The sequence below is a fragment of the Bactrocera oleae genome, chromosome 5, assembly GCF_042242935.1.
Source record: "Bactrocera oleae isolate idBacOlea1 chromosome 5, idBacOlea1, whole genome shotgun sequence".
In the NCBI taxonomy this organism is placed as follows: Eukaryota; Metazoa; Arthropoda; class Insecta; order Diptera; family Tephritidae; genus Bactrocera; species Bactrocera oleae.
This window is the reverse complement of record NC_091539.1, coordinates 62,071,137-62,091,302: the sequence shown is the minus strand read 5'-3', so window position 1 is coordinate 62,091,302 and position 20,166 is coordinate 62,071,137. Positions and strand designations below refer to the sequence as shown.

Below are 20,166 nucleotides of genomic sequence, written 5' to 3'. Positions count from 1 at the left end.
GCAATTGATAGCAAACACATGTGAATGTGTGTGTGTGTGTGTGTGCATAACGTTACATGAAAAAGTAAAATAAAATAAATATAATATAAAAGGGCAACACAATGCAGCAGTGAATGCAAACAGCGGCGAACAACAACAACAACAACAATGTAAATGTCAACATCAACGCATAAAACCACTTAAAAGCAACGCCAATAGTGGCAGCAACGGTGCGGCAGCAGAGGCGGTGGCGGCGGCGCGAACGTCAATGAGAATGCCACCAACCACAATAGCAACAACAAAAACAGGCATAACAACAGCAACAGCCATTTGCGCAATAATAGTGTCAACAACAGTGCAACAACAACGCCAAAGCACTAAAATGCTGATGAGTAGCTGGTATTCATAGCTGTCAGGCGGGTTGAAGCGCGGTGCGCTCGGTTGGCTCTTCACGCTTGGAAGACTGCGGCAAGCAAATGCCTCGAGCACTTAACCACATATGTATGTATGTGTGTGTTTATGTGTGTACGCGTGCTTACAAGTGTATAGCTGCACTTGAAGTGATCCGAAACGCTCTAAATGACGTTTGCACCGTTTGGCAATTACGCTGACAATTGCCTTGTGCATTTGAGTGGCGCGCATTGGCAACGGTATTGCAACAGCACGGAGCAGCAGCAACCATGACAGTGTTAACAACAATAGGTGGCACAACAACAACAACAACTACAACTGTTGCCACCATTGTTGAATGCATGTATCTACATGTGTATGTATGTGTGCGCTAGCAGCCATAACCTGTGTTGCATAAGGTTTTCACAACTAACAACAAAAACAATGCTCGTTATGAAAGCATTGTGAGTAGCATCCAGTGAGTTTGTAAAATAGTTGTGCGACATCAGCAAATAGAACGTGATCGAAAATTCTCAGGCGATAATGTCGTAAAAAAAGTGCTGGGTAACGAAAGGTGCAGATACAAAATGGAAGAATCAGAAGGTGCATGTAATTTCATGAATAAATAGGTGTTGTAAAGTAATGTTTTTTGTTAAAAAATAATTGTAAATAAATGGGAAAATCTATGAGATTACACTCTAGGCAAAACTCTACAAAACACAAAAAAAGAAAAAAAAATATTTTGTAATATTTTTGCTTTTGAGTTTCAAAAAAATTTAAAAAGAAAAAAAGAGTTTTAGTGAAATTAATAAAATTTCTAAAATAATGATACTAAATTTTATAGACCTCACTCTGACTAAATGTTAATATATAAAAATTACCAAATTTAATTTCTATGCGTAAATAAATCATATTAATATTATAAATCACTCATAGTACCTAGGTTGATAGTACCATCGGAAACGAAAGATAAAATAGCCAACATTAAAGAAAAAATAATTTACGGGCGATCTGAGGTCGTGAAAAGGAAGGGGAGGCCGTGGTTGAATTTTTAAGGGCTAGAAATGATTTATCCCGATTTCCGTCACAACTATAAAAGACGTTATATGGCAATGTTGTATTTAATGAATAGATCTATAACTCTTGTATATAGAACTTTTTTACATAAACTCAAAATTTATGTGAAAAATTCGAATAACCAAGTTTTTGCATTTTTTATTTTATCTTGAAAAAAAAAACTCTTTCAAAAGATTTAAAGCAAACTTACATTTTTATGTCCTTAACATACTGTATTTTGCATTAACTTAAAACATTAAGGATAAAACCTTATTTCGACTTAAAATTGAAAAAAACCCCAATTTTCAATCAAAAATTCTCAAGTCGAAATTTCAGTTTTTTTTTTAAATCTATAGACTTTATGTTTGCTGAAATCTTCACTTTCTGTGGTAAAATGTGGTAAGTTATTGCATAAGAACAACAATATTTAGGTTGCCTTTTATATTTCGGGATTTGGCAACCCGAGTGTTGCAATCTGGCAACTCACAAAGTTATCGTAAATTTTGACATTTTTGACGTTATACATACTCAGAACGTTTTGACATACGAACGCAATTTGTGTTGTTTACAGTAAGTAAAAATATTCATCTTGGCCAAAAAATGAATTTCAATTAAGACACGAGCTCTTACACATCGACTGAGACAACTAAATTTCTGAGCACTCAAAACAGTGATTTGATGAGTCATCCACTGTAAATGTAGTCCTGACTTGGCATAGAATGATCTCTTTTTCTTCCCGCATGTAAAAAATACTAAGAGGTACACGTTTTCGCATGTTTTAGAGATACCTTAATCAGAGTAGCAGAAGTGCTTCGACAATGGGTTCAAACGCATACATAAAGAGTATTGATATACAGCTGTGAATTCAATAAAAAACTTCCTAGATTTTATATTTTCAGCCCTCTCCACACAAACTTTCACCAACAAATATGAATGGACATCCAGTCCCACTGGAAGAATACTTTATAACATTTTATTGCATATAGAAATTACTACAATTAAATTATTAACTATTATAATAATTTTTAAATATTTTCATATTATATTAATATATTTATTTAATGTCATTTCATCATATAAATAATTGAGCACAGTCCCAGCTGTCAACAAAACAAAACCTTCATTAGTATTATGGTAAATAAAAATATGATTGTGGCATAATTGCTTGGCATGTCAATTAATTAAGTGATTAATTATTATGTCAACGCACTTGAAGTTGACACTTGTGCAGCACTCGAAGTGTAAACGAAAAGCAAACAAACCACTAACACATTTGCTTGTGTGTGTGGGCATGCCCTCCAGCACTCTTGATGTCACAACAAGTACAACACCGACCCGAACCAAATATTCACACCCATTTCACACTCCGCTTGCCCACGCTCCCACTGCTGTTTTGATAGATTATCAAAAGCTGGGTTCAAAGTGTACCATTAAAAAGAGCACGTCGAGGGAGAATGTCAAAATTATTTCACATTTACAGTTATGATTATCTAAAGCAACACACACACACACACACATATACATACATAAGTGATGTATGAACTCGTTGCTAGCTGCTGATTGCAATGTGAATCTCATGAGATCAGAGCGCTAGCGATTGTCGGTCGTACAGGTCGTATACGTAATTAATTACGCAAATGGTAGCTCAAAGAGAGATAAATTAATATTATACCCTAGGGTTTGTACCGTTCGCAACGTTGCTGGGTTTGGCTATAAATTTTAGATAATTAACTTATTTTTAAGAATTTAAAATAAATGTGTTAGTCATTGAGTTATAAATATTAATACATTGCATGATCCAGAAATTTTTGTACTTAAAATGTTTTTTTTTTTTGTCAATTTTGGTGAGTGGAATTTTATCAATTATGAAATTATAAAAAAATTAGAAAAAAATATAAATATACATATACTCAAAAAATTTAGCAAATAAAGATCCTCCTAGAGTATTCAATAAATGCAGCAAGAGCAACATAAAGGAAACGGAATGAGAAAATATACCATAAAATGTTTCCAAATTGTACGTGTATGTGTGCCCGATATAAATTGAACGTTGCATGAAAAACGTGCAGCGTTTTCAAAAAGCTGTCAATCATTTTGTTGTTGTTGCTTGCAGTTTACCACATGCTTCCAATATGAAACGCAAAGTGTAGAAAGTTTCAATAAAGTCGCTCGGGAGATAGCAACAAATTGAATACAAGATGAACGAATGTAGCGCGTGAGGAAATAGTTTACACATATGTATGTGTATGTGTATAAGAATAGTAATACGCTTAGAATTTCAAAGTCATCAAACTGGAAGCGTGCATTTATTCAGCTGCTGCAATCGCCTTAAACGCGATTTAGCGTACTTTTCTGGTGAAATTTCAGTGCTATTATGACAGCGCAAGATATAACGCCCTATGTATATACATAAGTATGCAATATACTTTGAATTTTCTATACTTCACCACAAAAAAAAAGAAATAAAAATAAATAAAATGGGGACTGGATTACCTCAAATTCTTCAGATAAATTTCTTATTAATAATATTCTTCTATTCTGAAATTAAAAATAATCGTCTTACAGTAACGCCAAACTCCTAAAAGTATACTACTGATTTTCAATAACTTTTTAAATTATATAAAACCAATTTGTAAAGAATAAATAAATAAAATAAAAAAGTTTTCCATACTAGTACTTGAATATGATTGGCCATCCATGCGAAATTTCATACAAACACTTGAATATGATCGATCATTTCGTACGGCAGCTATAACACATAGTGGTCCGATACCAGTGGTTCCGACAATTAGCAGCATTTTTAAAAAAAAGGACTTTTGCCAAATTTTATATTGATATCTCAAAAACTGAGGGACTAGTTCGCGTATATACAGACAGATGGACATGGGCTTAATCGATTCGGCGCGTCACGCTGATAATTTATATACCTACAATAGTTTATAGGATCTCCGACATTCTTTTCTGGGTGCTATATACTTCATAGCAAACTTAATATACCCTGTTCAGGGTCTTTTGTTTTGCCGCCTAAAAGCATGCAATGTATTTCATTTCTCTTGGAAAGCTAATAAAATGACAAAAATTACGCGTAACACTCGTGTAATAAATTTCGTACAATACGACTAAAATGAGTTTTGTGTAAAAACCGAATTTCATCGACTTCGAAGTCATAAAAATTTGAGCTGCACTCACACAGATGCGGCGCAGACTAGATAATCAAAAGTTTACCGTTTATTTAGTGAGTAAACACGAACATTTTCGGCAATTCAGCTACTTGATTGGTAGATCGATAATAAATGGAAAATTTACTCCTCGAAACCTAAATAAAAACGCCTACGTGTCGCCATAAACTGTGCATTAAAATAATGCCAGATATTAGCAAAACAATAAAGCAGATCTAAAGTGATGTGCGCCGAAAAGTATGTGAAGCATTTCGTTGTAATGAAAATGTGAGTTTTTATGTTGACAACACATCCATCAATGGCGAGTTAAAAATGAATGGCACTCATTTAAAGGCAGTGACGAAACATAAAAAAGGCATAGCAGCTGCGAAGTCGAGAATAAAAATATGGACGTGACAATTTGTGGCTGCCAAGCGCGCAAAACAAAAACAAAAGTGCGTGTGTAAGTAAAAGTAATAAAGGCAAGCATAAGCCAAAACGCAAAACCTCGTATTTACAAACAATTTTGAAGTCAACAAGTGACAGGCACAAGACGAAACACGAAACCTGCCAAAGGCACTGTTTTTTCTTCCTTACTACAAATGAGCGCTTACATGAGTTTTAAGACGCGAAAAATGTGTGTTTGGCGGGAGTCGGTTGGTATGGGTGTGTGGCGTGCCCATATCGAAGGAAGTTGTGGAACTTCAAAATGAATTGTTGCACGATTTATCCACGGCACGACTCAATAAAGTGCCAGGAAATGATGGCAAGTCGTAAACGGAAATATTGACGTTGTCTACCTCGACAATGTCTCGCACCCGCTCACCTCCTTATTCGCCTACCAATGATTATTACGCTTTATTGCCAGGCAACATTTCCTGTCGACGCGACTTAGAAATTCCTCACAAAGGAATGCCAAGACGAAAGAAAATAAATAAATGAACTCGAGGAATGAGTAGGTTAGAGCGCCGCATTGTATGCTACGCAATGTTGCTCGTAAAGCTCACAAGACATTTAAGCTCAATATATTGTTTGTTCGGAATGCCTGCTGTTGTAAACCAGAAGTAATTTAAATTTTTTTTGCGATGCATACTAAACTTACTGGAGACTAGCGTTCGATATTATTTTTAACTCGAATTTACATTCTTATAAGTGCGTAGTCTTTAATACATAATTTTTTGAGGAAAGCAAAATGTAAACACGGCTACATAACCGGGGAAAAGTGGTTGCAAAAAACTGTTTGAGATTACTTACAATTAACCATTATAACAAAAAGACAAAAGAAAGAAGAGGGCATCCAAATAGACTCGGAAATTTTTGTATGTAAGTATTTAACAAAAATTTTAATAGCGATCTGTAGTAATGCTTCCTATGAATCATTGCAAGGAAGCGAGTGATTAAATATTTCAGTTATTTGTGCACTTATTAAAGGCCTCGACTGGAAAAAAACTCCTTACTCCAGCCTTGCTGAGCCTCATTGAATTCATTCCCCGGCGCGAACATTTGGCTTTGGGGAAAGAAAACACAAGCAAACAGGTTAACTGCGGTTGCACCGAAACTAAAATACCCTTCACAAATAAAAAAGATTCCCTACAAGAGCTTGACTTTGATCGGTATGCTTGTATGGCAGCTATATGCTATTGTGCTCCGATCTGAACAATTTCGAAGATTAAAGTGTTGCCTTAGTAAATAATTCAAATATTTCGTGAAGATATATTGTCAAATGAACAAGTTTTCCATACAAGAACTTGATTTTAATCGATCAATTTGTATGGCAGACATATGCTATAGTGGTCCGATTTCGGCGGTTCCGACATATGAATAGCTGTTTTTTTGGGAGAAAACGACGTGTGCAAAATTTCAGAATGATATCCCAAAAACAGAAGGACTAGTTCGCGTATATACAGACAGACATGGCTAAATCGAGTCAGCTCGTCACGCTGATAACTTATCTATGCTTTACACGGATCTATAATAGCATCTGATATAAGTTTATTTATCTAATTTAAGCAGATTAATTTTATTAATCATTATAATAATAAGCAACTGAAAATAAAATTTCATGTGTACGAAAATTCAATAAATTTACCTAAACTTCCCGGAATCATCGAAAAATACGCTAGCAACAATAAGCGTTCGCCAATCAATCAATTCTGTGGTTTTCCAAGCGACTATTTGACAACCAAAAGTATTTCAATTAAATGCTAACCGCGCCAAATGCGAACGAGGACTAAACCAACAAATCACAAAGTAAAGCAACAAGGCAAGCAACAACCACGAAACAACAAAAGCAGACACAACAGCAGCAAATGAATCAAAGAAATAAAAAAAAAATTAGAAAACCACAAATATTTATAGGTCAATTGCGCTCGAATGACAAATGAAATTGAAACGCGCCTCTAACCGCTTTCTAATCAATTGGGGCTTTGAACTGATTGGGCAGCTGATGAGTTTTTTTGCAATGAGCAATTAGGTAGACAGCTGCCTATATTTTATTTACTCTACTAGTAGGCAAAAAGATGGAATGCATGCATGTGTGTATATGTGGGTATGTGTGTGTGTATTTATCCAGCATATGTCTGCTGCTCCAGAACGTATAAGTAAAGCCAAACGATGCCTACGAAGTCAAGTGTAAAATTGCACTACAAGCACTTTGGTCTCAGGCAACGATAATGAACCGCCTGTCCGTTAAGGTCTGTAGAGTTAAAAATATTTTTCGAGACAATTTATTATATTTCATTTATTTTTCTGCAAATTGTGCCTCTCCGGCGTGAAACTGCTGCTGGCACAAAGAGACAGACATTGTTTTCATGCAGTAGTCAATAATTGATAAATTCAAAATGTGTAAGCCTGTAGTGTACCATATTGTCTACAAAAGCGTGTATATGTATGTGACCCTAGACTTGCTGAGAATGACGTTATTCATTTAATTCGATTAAAAGTTTCTAGGCAACCGAACATGCTGAAAGCAAAGCACAATGCAGTGCAGTAGTATATGTCTACATTCATAAATGTAAATACACACATATATATAAATAACATTTCAAAATCGCAGACAAGCTATGAAGAAGAAGCTATGTAGCAGCCACAGTGGCGATGAAGAGTAATTAAAGTTTTTGATTTTATTTGTTTTTTGTGTATTTTACATTTCAACAACGTCAGCAATATATATTTATGCTACAAACACAGCTGTGTGTGTATATGTGTGTGCTAAAGTGCAGTATAGCTTGACCAATACCACAGTAGAGTTGAGCTGAGCCAGACTGTTGAACGAACAGATTGCAATTGACAATGCAGTCGATTCGTTGTAGTTAAGTTTATGTGGCAGTAGTAGGTACAACAACAGCAATAACTTTTACAACAGCTATAGCAAAAAAAAAGAAAAAAAAACAACCAGAACATGGTGAGTAGTTGTAATGACTACAAACACAAGAGCCATGATGATTACAGCAATCGCTGGTAAAGGACACTGCGCTTTAGGCCTTTAAGACAGAAATGCATATACATACGCGTATGCGTGCACACATATGTATATACATATAGAAACAAGAGAAAAGAGACATCTGTGGAGGCGTTAAATTGTTGACGCCAAGCTATCGCTGATGGTAGGTGGTCATGTCTCACACATATATACAAGACCGTTTATATGTATAGCATATGCGTATATATATATGTTTACAAAATGGCATGCCATCACAAAGCGGATGAAGATAAAGTACAAGTATGAGTGTTAAGTTGAAGACTGAGTGGCATACGAATTTTTTAGACAGCATTACCCTTTTGCGCACAGAAATTGTATAAATTTATATATACACAAGCAATCTGCTATACTACTTATATATACATGTATATTATGTTTTTTATAAATATTTCAATATTTTTTAAAATATTATAATTATTTTTTTAAGTGCAAATTATTATTGAAAATATTAATTTTTAATGATTTGGGTTAAATTTTAAAATTTAGCAGTTTGTCAAATGTCTTCACACTTTTTAATATTACACATAAAATATTAAACAGCCACCAACTGTTTTCAGATGCTAAAAGTTATAAGCAGCTTTTAGCACACTGTCTGCGTCGACTTAATGACGGTAGTTTCTGGCGCAGCTGCTTTAATATACTATATACAAATATGTGCATTTGCATATGTATAGAAAGAAAAAGGCAAAAATAATCAATCAACACTTGAAGTGCCGAGTAAATCTTCAAGTAAATCTAGAACATTGAGAAAATGATGATCTAATACAGAATTTCCAATTTAACAAAAACAGTGATTTTTTTCCATAAAAACATTCCCTTAAAAGTTATACGCAGTTAAACTTACACATTCTGTGTTGCTCATACGACATGGTGTACCATATGAACATAGTACAAAGGAATGCTTTATGAAAACATATACTCTAAATCTTTTTGTAGAGCAGAAAATTTTGTATTAGAATGTCGCTTTTTCACAAATGTAGGTTTAATTGCTTTGGAGATAAAAAATTTATTGCAAAAAATCAAAAAATGCCATGTAACATGCATGGGAAAAATAAAAAATTTAGGCAAGGTTTAAATTGAAATAACGAGCTTGTTTACATTAGAGCCCTTTTTAGGACAAAAACTATAATATCTGAGGACGTTTGGCAAAAAACAATAAACTTGTGAAATAACGGACACCCTAATATAGTACATAGATTTACTAATATATACTCGTATAAATAATAAAAACAAGCGAGAATGCATTTATAGGACCTCGATACTGTATCATATGAAAATATGGACAAGTTTATTTTTAAATAAGTGAAAATAAAAAGGTCCTTGCTAGGACTGTAACTCTGTTCAACTCGCCACTGCTCTGCTCGCTATGTTTAAACCCTGCTCTTTTAACAAAAAAATATTAATTTCCTGGTATAATTGATTATACCACTTCATTATATTTATACCAGTTACTTGTTCGACTCGCTACTCTCCGCAGTTAGTGGAATATAATACAAAATAATCAATTTGAATAAAGATAATATAATTTAGGAATAAATCAATAGGGAATAGAAACAGAAATTATTTTTTTCTATCAGCCACAATTTTTGTTTTTCATTTTACAAGAAATACACGAGCTCTAAAATATATCATGCGATGCCAAATTCTGTTAGAATTGTGCATTGTTAATCGTATACAGCTTTAAAATTAAATACTTCCCAATTATAGGGTGATGATGTCTCATTTTAAATTTTTACTAAATTGTAATGAGTTGAAAAACGGTTTAACTGGTCTAAAATGGATCATTGAGCCATTTCATTTCAAAAATATATATAAAAAGTATATGAACGTTTTTGCTTTCTAAATTGTTTTGTGTTCAGATTATTATTTATGCTTTGGGCCTGAAAGCTTGAAAAAGAAGTTGAAATGTGTTGAACTTATTTTTGAGCGACGCAAACAAACTGTTATCGTTTTTATAGGAAAATTCTACAGGGATTCAATAGGTATGAATGTTCAGATTATTATTTATGCTTTGGGCCTGAAAGCTTGAAAAGGGGAATTCAATAGGTATGAATATTAAACTACTAAGGAGTGTGTCTTAACTTTTTTCATGATTTTTTTCTCTTTTTATTAGTCTAGCGATACTTTTTTATACTCTGTTTAATCTTCACCGTCTTGTTCTAATTGTTTTTTAGCAATAAACTTGTGCTTCAAATTTAATCAGATTAAAATTACTTCACTGCCCAAATAGAAATTTCGAGCAAAGCATTCTTACTTTAGCAACAGAAGCACACTTACTATGATTTAAAATCATCCTGTCGATATTTTTCTATAAATCTTTGGTCCTGCTGCTATTTTGGTTGCAATTTTATTCTTGATATTATTTTTAGGACAGAAATTAAACAAAAAAAAAGTAAATTTTATTTCTTACGAATATGGATCCTTTTTTATAATAATGAAATCTGCACACCAACCATTAAATATTTTCAGAAGTCACAGACCTAAATAAGTCCAAACGCTTCAACGTATGCTTTATTAAGAAATTTAATTTAGTGGAGGTGCTATCAACACATAGTACATAAGAGCAACGGTAAGACTATATAACTAAGCTATTAATCTTCGTTTACAATATACCTTTCTGCAGCAGGCGCAAACATGTCACCTTTGTCAAGTCAGATTAAATAAAAAAGTTAATTATGTTGTCAGCTGGCCAAAATGTATTTTTCGCTACAAACACAACAACAAATGTGAACAAACACTGCACACACAAAAATATACATATTAAGTTGAATAAAAGTTTATGCCCATGTTTTTCCACCCACAAAATCAACCGCTATACGTTGTAGCACAAACGCACATATATGTGTGTATTTGTATGCCAGTATACGATGTATGTATATAAGTGTGTATGTATGCGAATTATGTGCGGCCTGTTGCCACTTAATTGACAATGTCCGTAACAGTATTTTGTTTTGTGCCACATGTTCTGTTAAGTTTTCACTTTGAAAATATTATAAAATTAATGATGCTGCTGTAATGGAAGGAAAAACACAAAAGCAGTGCAAATGCACATACACACCAACATAAGTGTACATAACAAAAAAAACAAAAAAAAATTACTAACAGTAAACTAAATAAGCGTTGAAGTCCGTCAATTGTGGGCAGCAGCTGTGCTCTTGTGGCGCTCAATGAGCAGCAGCAACAACAATAACGTCCACAACAACAACAACGTGAACAGCAGCAGATACATGCGACAACAGTAAGTAACGGCAACTTGTTGCCATGTGACAATCGTAGTCGTGGTTATAAAGCGCCACTTTGCCCCATAAAGTTTTTGCGGCATTTCGGGTTGTCGTGGCTTCACGTTTTATTTGCGCAATCTCTTGAACATTTGTGACAGCTGCAAACTAGCGCGCACCCATGCGCACAAATAAGCACTCAGCGCTTCACACGCACGCACACACACACACTCATGCAAATGGCGCGGGTGCAAATTGTAGGCACTTACACATATACACGAAGGCAGATAGTTAGCCGCAACAACACTTTGCGTTTAGTTAGTTGTTTGTTGTTGCGACACATGCTATTCACTTAACCGTTGCTTGGCTTTCACACTTTTTTTTTCGCTTGAGTTCACATTTTATTGCCATGTTTTTAGTAAAAGTTAAATTTTCCAAGTCACTTATTTTGACAATAGTTCTCCGTCAAGTGTCTTTTCTTCGCTTTGCCACAGTTAGGCGGTTAGGAGGCAAAGAAGCGCCTGAGTGATGGCTGCCATGTGCAGCTGTCACATTTTAGTGTTGCAACTGAAGTGGTTGGCGGTTGTAGCTATGTACTCTTTTGCATGCTTGACTACCGATTATAAAGATGCCGTGACTATTGAAATTTTATAACAATTTTCGTTTTGATTTGAAATTTAAATATGCAATTAAATGAAATTGCAAGGCGGAAGCTTTCCTAATGACAGTAGGTATAGAGTAAAGTTAAGTTAATACAATATATTAGCTTATTTTGTATTCACAATAGTGTGGTAGTAGAAACTATATTTATACCCTGAACAGGGTATTGTAAGTTTGCCACGATGTTTTTAACATCCAAGGGGAAACGTCGGAGACTCTATAAGGTATATTTGTATATAAATGATCTGCGTGACTAGTCCAGTCGATTTAGCCATGTCCGTCCGTCTGTATATATGTACGCGAACTACTCTCTTATTTTTGAGACGCCGATCTGAAATTTTACACACCAAGAAACTGCGCTTTGTCGGAAACGCCGATATCGGACAACTATAGCCTATAACTGCCATACAACCGATCAAACGCAAGTCCTTGTATAGGAAACTTTTGTTTAATATTGCATCTTCACGAAATTTGGTACAGATTATGATCCAAGGCGTTGATCCAATATCTGAAGAAATTGTTCAGATCGGACAACTACAGCATATAGCTCACTACGAACTGACCATCAAAATCAAAATAAAAATATTTTGTACACTTGTGAAGAGTATTATAGCTTTAGTGCAGCTGAAGTTAAGATTTTTCCTTGAGTTTTCTCTTTAAAGTTAAAGAGTACACATCTCGAAGTCTTTTGCGAAATATGCTTAAGGTCCTCATATTATATTTTACTGCATTTCAGTAATTTCGATGTGTTAAATATTTTTAAAACTTAACTATTTTATATAGATTGAATGGGATTTAAAAATACAATGAGCTATAGTATATTATATAATTTCAGCATTTCATCTTTGAATATCGAACGAAATTTTGTGATAATAATTTTATGACAGAACTTTACTTATAGTATTACGAAATAGGATAAGGCGGTTGGAAATTTAGAAACATGTTATTCAAAGCCATGATCATTTTTTTCTGATTAAAGTGAAAACCTCGGTATGAGGTTTGAATTATATCATAGCTGTAATGTATAGCAAATATTCTATTTAAGCTATCAAAGAGAAAATAAACTTCGAGTATAACAAATTTTGAAAAGAAACCTTCATCCACCAGTAACATTTATAGACACTGACAATGTAGAACAGCACATTCATAATCATTTTTTTTAAGATTTAAAAACGGTTTATTTCGACACTTTTTTCAACCTCAAAAAATTTAAATAACCAATTATTTTTATTTTTATAATTTACCTTTTTCTTTCTTTTACGTTTTACGAGGTAAACCAACCTTTTATGCCCCAAACTGCTGTAATTTTTTTATTAACACTTTTCTTTCCACCTTATTTTGGCTGAATTCTCACCTCAAATGTCTGCTTAAAAAAATCAGTAGGCTTTTCTTCGTAGAAATCTCTATTTTCTATGATCAGAGTTTTTTAGAAAATGAAAACAGACCCTCAGAGAGATTCAAATCAGCTGTAAACTAGAATCGCTGCTGCTTCATTAATTTTTTATTGCTTACCTGTAAAGATAAGAAAAATATATTTAAATAAGAAGATAAAAGCTGAAAAGTGGAAACGAACTAACTAAGAAAGAAATAAGTAATAATATTTATAAAAAAAAAATATAAATATAAGAAATGAATTGTTAATTTTAATTTAAACTTTGGGTAAATTAAATGTAAACATATGGTAACCCTAAAATAAAAACGACAAATAATATTATACCATATATAATTGTGGGAATAGAGAAACAAATTGAGAAAATTCAAAAACTTTATTTGCAAATGTTATAAAATTAGGTCAAGAGTTTATCAGCTACATTTGATGTGATGCAGTTTGTTCTAAACAAACGGAATGTAACCGGATTTTTATTCGATTAATGATTGCTAATTCAGTAACTTTGTACAAAAAATGTCGGGCTGTCACAACAACAATATATTAAATATTGTAAGCAAATCGGTTGAAAGGGAGAGATTAAAGTCACCAAAGAGTAATATGCGAGAGCTAATAGTAGGCTAAAAGGGACTCTAAATATTTTCCAAATTAGTAGTCAACACTTCAATGTCTACGCAGCATTAAAACATATAGAAATTCGAATAAAATAACTACATAACTAATTCTCTCGCAGAACATCTTCAATGAACTATAGCCTTCCTGCGCACTGTATTTAAAGAAATTTGCTTGAAAACTTTTACGCTTGAAAACTTAACGCTTAAAGCAATTATTTGCCCTGCACGCGACACGTTCGAAGTTGTGCGCAGCGTTAACGCTTAACATGCAATCGACCGAATCAATGCGCTGCAGTCAAAGGGCGCTATCTTACCAATTTCATGCCACCAATTGTCATTCATTCATTATTCTTGCCATTCTCTCTGCATACTGCTTTCTTCAAAGTTAAATTGCCGCAAGTGCTCAAACATTTTCCACTTTTTCTGCATAAAAATAAATTCGCGCCAAAGTTTCAACTTTTCGATTTTATCATTTCGACAAATTTCTAACTGTTGTTATTGCTGTTGTTGTTGTTAGACAATGAAGGTTACTGCGTTCGGTAGTGCGCGACACTGCATGTCATGGTGTAACGCCGAGACTCTGCGCCACTTTCATGCACTCGCTTTCAATGAAGTCGCAGTAAAAGGCAGTAAAAAGCAATAAGAATCGAAGCTACATCGCGGCAAGGAAAAACTTTCTCACTCAGTTAAGAAGATGCGCTCACACTCTCACAGAAGTAAAAGTCTGAGCATGGTAACAACGGATCTCATCAGCAAATATATACATGTGTAGCGTTTTACTGCCAACAGCAGAGCAATACTTCATTCGCATGAATTTGTTTTTGCCGTTGTTGTAGCATTTTTAGGAAATTTTCTTTTAAATGATTTTCGATGGGAATTAGTGGGCAGTGAGTGGATTAGCTGTGCGCTTAAATATCTTTTAAATATCCACTCCACTTTGCCCCGCGCACATTTTACATCAATTAAAATTCATTTTGTGCGCGTTGCAACATAAGTGCAGTTAAAGTGTTGCAAGCGTAAGAATATAATTGTTTTAGCATTAAGTGCTAATAGAGACTTTAAGCTCACTTAAGCGTTGGTGCATAGAACAGATTTAAGCGATGTTAGAGTAAAAATAATACTATTCGGGCATGGCGTTAAATTCAGTTTAGACGATTTATTATGACGTTTATTCGTTTTTGAGAAGACTAATGATAGCAAAGTGAACTCACAATTAAATGATATAGGAAAATCTTACTATATGTATTTAGATTGCTTGAATGAACTGACGATCTCTTGACATACACTTAGGTCCTGATTGAATAAGGCGCAGCCTACATTTTGAAGTAAAGAAAGTAAATACCTTTAAAATTCAAGATAATTTTAGAATTACTAGGGGTTAACTAGGAATTATTAAGAGTCCTCCTCTTGCAGAAGACTAATAACATAATGCAACTCACTCGAGACTTAGCCAGCATTTACCTCAAATTATCTTACTTTTTGTCGTTTAACGAGTTTGATAACTAACGAGCTCTGTGCGAAGTACACATATTTGATGATCTTGCATATTGAGGATTTTAGCTAAATTTCATTCCCTCCGAGACTACCGTGTTTTACAACTTCCACAAGCTGGATGAAGAATATACAAAAATTTCACAAAGCGCACATACATAGCTGTGCTGAGGGTTATATGTTATGAAGCCTATAGTCGTTTTTCAAAGATAATAGCTAAATACTTAACTACCTAGCAGTATTTCACCAACTTCTACAATAATAAAATTATGAATATAAACGAACTCACAACAAATTTGAATTAATGGGCAAATGGCACAAACTAATAACACCAGACTGTAGACTTTCTTCATGATGATTATAACCATGCAAGTATAATGTTATAGCATTAACGGATATTTTAGGGTCTAAAATATTTGAAAGAGTATCTTACTTGAGCGCGCTTATGGGGCCGTTTCCTAAGTTCACATAATTACTTCATTACCGAGCAAAGCATAAAAATACATATGTATAAGCTGCTGATACCAAAACGTTGTTTGATGAGTATTATACGATTTTTTTATACCCTGAACGGGTATATTAATTTTGCCACGAAGTTTGTAACACCCAGAAGGAAACGTCGGAGACCATATAAAGTATATATATAAATGATCACCGTGACGAGCTGAGTTGATTTAGCCATGTCCGCCTGTCTGTCTGTCCGTCCGTCCGTCTGTCCGTCTGTATATACGCGAACTAGTTTTTAATATTTTTTTTTTTGTATTTTCTGTCAGCGTAATGTATATATTTTTTATACTATAAGAAAGTAGAGATTTTAACATTTAAAAAGCCTTTTTCAATAAAATCTGAAATTCTAATTAAAAAAAAAAATTTGGGTGCATGTTTGGAACACAAACAGTTTATATACAACTTTTATCCATTGGACTCGTAGTTTTGCCGGTAATCGAAATAAACCATTAAACTTTAGGAAATTACCCCATGCCTACCCGCCTCTTCCCGACCACAAATCGACGGTAAATTATTTTAGGTTTGATTCTACGATGATTTGGTTTGCTTTTAAAAATTATCTACTCTGGTTCATGCAGATGACTAACTCAGCACTTACTTCAGATGACTGTAAAATGAAATAGATCGAGAACTGCAGCTCAAAAATATCAAAATCATTTGACATATTATTTATAAATATTTCGCTATGTGAAAATTCATTTAGCACAGAGTTAAACAACACTTTACAACTAATTTCTCTAGCTCTTTGTTTTTATTGCAGAATTCTGTCAACAGGTACAACCCTGTTCTTCAAACAAGTAAATTTAAGACGCACTTTGTAACTAATTCACCGCAGTCACTTAAGATGCCTTTGTAGAGTTTCACATTGTTGTTCTGTGCAATAGCAATGTTCACTTTCGATTTACAAACCAATAAATGTACGAATAAACGGCAGAATTACGCACTTAACTAACATTCATATCTGCGGACTAAGTGAGAAGTGTCATAAATTTTATGCGTCCATTAAATATCATCAAGCTTAAAGACCACTTAGTACTTCGCAAACGAAAGAGTGAGTACAATATGCCACGAGAAAATGAATTTGGGCTGTCGCCATCAGCCTTTATACTACAGTTCGAGCGATGAACTATAGACACTCGCACATACATACATATACTTATATACGTCCGCGTACAATTCATCAACGGCCATAACGAGGCAGAACCGAGAACCATTTGCGATTGTCTCAAGTATGTTAACTGTCAGATTGGTGTAAAGTTTTTGCGATGTGACGCCATGACAAAGTACTGACGTTGGCGATGGACAGACAGTGGCACTGACAATGCTTTTCATTTACAGTTTTTCTGTGTGGTTAAAGTAACTCAAAGAATTGTCAGTGTCGAGAGAAATGATGAAGTTTTCTGTTTTAGGCAAAGCAAAATAAGAAAACAAAAGTAAAAACTTGAGGGAAAATTGCATATGTGTCAGGCGAGTGTTCTCTATGTGAGACAAACACTTCAGCAGCTTTTTGTTTGTGAGCGATCACAACAACAACGTCGTCGCTGGCAATGACATTAATTTTACGTTATTTTAAAAGTCCGTTGGTGGGTTGGGTGGTCCACGTCACCATCAAATTCTTAGATGAGTCTAATCGCATAAATAAAAATGTCTCTAGAAATATAAAAATGTGTGTTTAAGTGTTGTTACACGTTTTTTTTACTTTGATAGAGCTTACAAAGCTTAAAATTCGTATAAATCTTTGTGGGAACGAGACAATATTTACCAAGTGTTTTCGGGTATTTAAGAAATGCTTTTAAAGTGTTTTAATTACTATGCATAGTAGTACAAATCAAATTGATTTTATTGAAAAAAATATTTCGATAGTTTATACCTTTTAAAATAACATACTAAAATTTCAGATGGATATTTTAAATCTGTTCTGTATATAATCCTACATATAATGACCTATCGGCAACCTTACGATCAAAAATTGTTGTAAAATTAAACACTTTTTTTTGTTTGAACGCCCAGATTTTGCCAATTTTTGATTTTTTTCTGATGGGGTTTCATTTGTACGGAGAATATTTTATAGTTTAACGAGAGTTTTTTATGTTAAGGTTTCATTCCCAGAGAAGGCCGGAATCACTGCACCAGTGGATAACCTTTATTTTAGCGCCGTCGGAGATCTTACATAACTCAAAAAATAATTTTTTTTTCCAAAACTCACTGTATACCCTCTAAAAACAATCGATACGGTAGTATGCTGTCAGACTAGGTGTGCCCCTGAAAGCGGCAATTTAATTTTAAATTAATAAAAAAATTATGTAAAACTCGTATGTATTCGAAAAAGCGCCAACATGTCTTAGGGTTTTGAGCTCTGTCATACGAATTTTACTATAACTAGTGTTGATTGTTTTGCACGTAAAGAATAATTTTATTTATTAGAATATAGAGAATATTTTTGTCGGAGTTGGTGTTTTTAATAGTCAGTCGTTACTTGATTTATACTCAGTTTGTTGCGACATTTTATAATGAACAGACTTTATCAAAATAAGAGTTGGGTTCGAGCGACGGATCGGCCGCTGCGTCTTATATTCGGTCGACATAATCGCTCAGCAGAGTCGGTAATTCGAGCAACCATGGATCGGTTTCGCATTACATTTACCCTAATGGATAATGCGCATCCTCAGAGATACGCTGTACAGTGCGCACCGAAAACGATATTGCTGCTGTGGGGCAGAGTATCGAAGAAGACATAAACGAGTACATCGAGCATCGCGCGCAATAATTGGAGCTGTGCCCATTCACTTTATGAAAGATTTTGCGGGCTTACGAAATTCACATCGTGCAAGAATTGAAGCCGTACGACCATCAAGCGCGTCGCACGTTCGGTGAATGAGCCACCGATCCCGATTTTCACAAGAAAATTTTGGTCAGTAGTTAAGTGAAGTCGCTTGTCCACGCAGATAAGCCCGAGACGATTGAGCGCATGAAATAGAATATTCGTCGCGTTATTGCTGACATAAGGTCCCAATTGATGCAAAAAATAGTCGAAAATTCAACATCTCGACTGGAATTTATTCTAGTCTCTTGCCCGAAATCGTTTTAAAAACATAATGGCAAACTACTATATTTAAAAAAAAAAAATTCTTGAATATAATATTGAAATAGATGCGTTTTATTTTATCTTGAGAACCACAAGTCTAAAAAAATTTTTGGTTATAATCGATGGCTATAGCAATCTTTTTTATTCCAAGATTATTTTCTTCCAGTCTGAGAATGTTCAAAAATGTTTGAGGCCAAATCCGTAGAACGCGATGAACATGAACCGGATATCATAAATGACACAACATTTAACTCTCAAGGAAGTAAGTCAGAATATTAGTGATTTTATTCCTTTATATCTCTAAAAAATCACCCTTTGTAAAACTTGTGAAACTTGGAAGACTGTGAAAAATTTATACTCTGAAAACTACAAAAACTTTTGCAACTTTCCCAAAGCAGAAAGTAATTACGGCATTTAATAATTTATTAAACATGTGTCAGTAGAAATGTCAAAATAGTTAACAAACAATAATGATTCCGTGACAAAACTTTTGTGATGAACTTTTGTGGGCTTTCTGTATTTACTGTGATATAGAAAAAAATACGAAACCAAGAAATATCGCGGCCACGTAAAACAAAGTGACAAGTGGAATTCGGAAGCAAGCGAACACTGCCAAACAATAGAAATTAATAAAAATAACACATATCTTTTTTCTCTTTACGCACTTAGAAGAAGATTATTGTTTACGAGCCTGTGGCAAGTACAGATTCTAGTGAGTATAAAGATCGTCACCATCATCAGCCATAACAACAGCATCAACAGCTAATGTCCCAGCAGTCATTAGTTCAACAAAGGCTCACACAAACACACACACACACACAAAGTAACAATAAAACTGTTATTATTGTGAGAAAAGTAACTGTTGTTGCGGCATTTAAACGGAACTTGGCCAATTTAGGAATTTTTGTTGCTGCTGTCACAACATTTGGCGAAAACGCAGAGGACTTGTTATTTGGACAGCAATAGCAACAACAATAGTCAGCGCTTCAACCGAAAAACGGTAATAAAGAAACTGTTTTAGTAAACAAGCGTTGCAATTTTAGTTGAAGTTGTTGTAGGAATTTCATTGTTGTTGTGTCCACATGGCAATAATATACCGTTGCGTAAGGACATAAACAAAACGAATATAAATAAAAGTGT

At 34.1% G+C, this 20,166-nt stretch overlaps 1 protein-coding gene across 3 annotated transcripts in view; it reads right to left on the bottom strand.

Moving 5' to 3' along the window:
- Positions 1-20,166, bottom strand: part of alpha-Man-Ia (alpha-Mannosidase class I a) — a 221,709-nt gene that overhangs the window by 29,126 nt on the left and 172,417 nt on the right. The gene's annotated exons all lie outside the window — the stretch shown is intronic.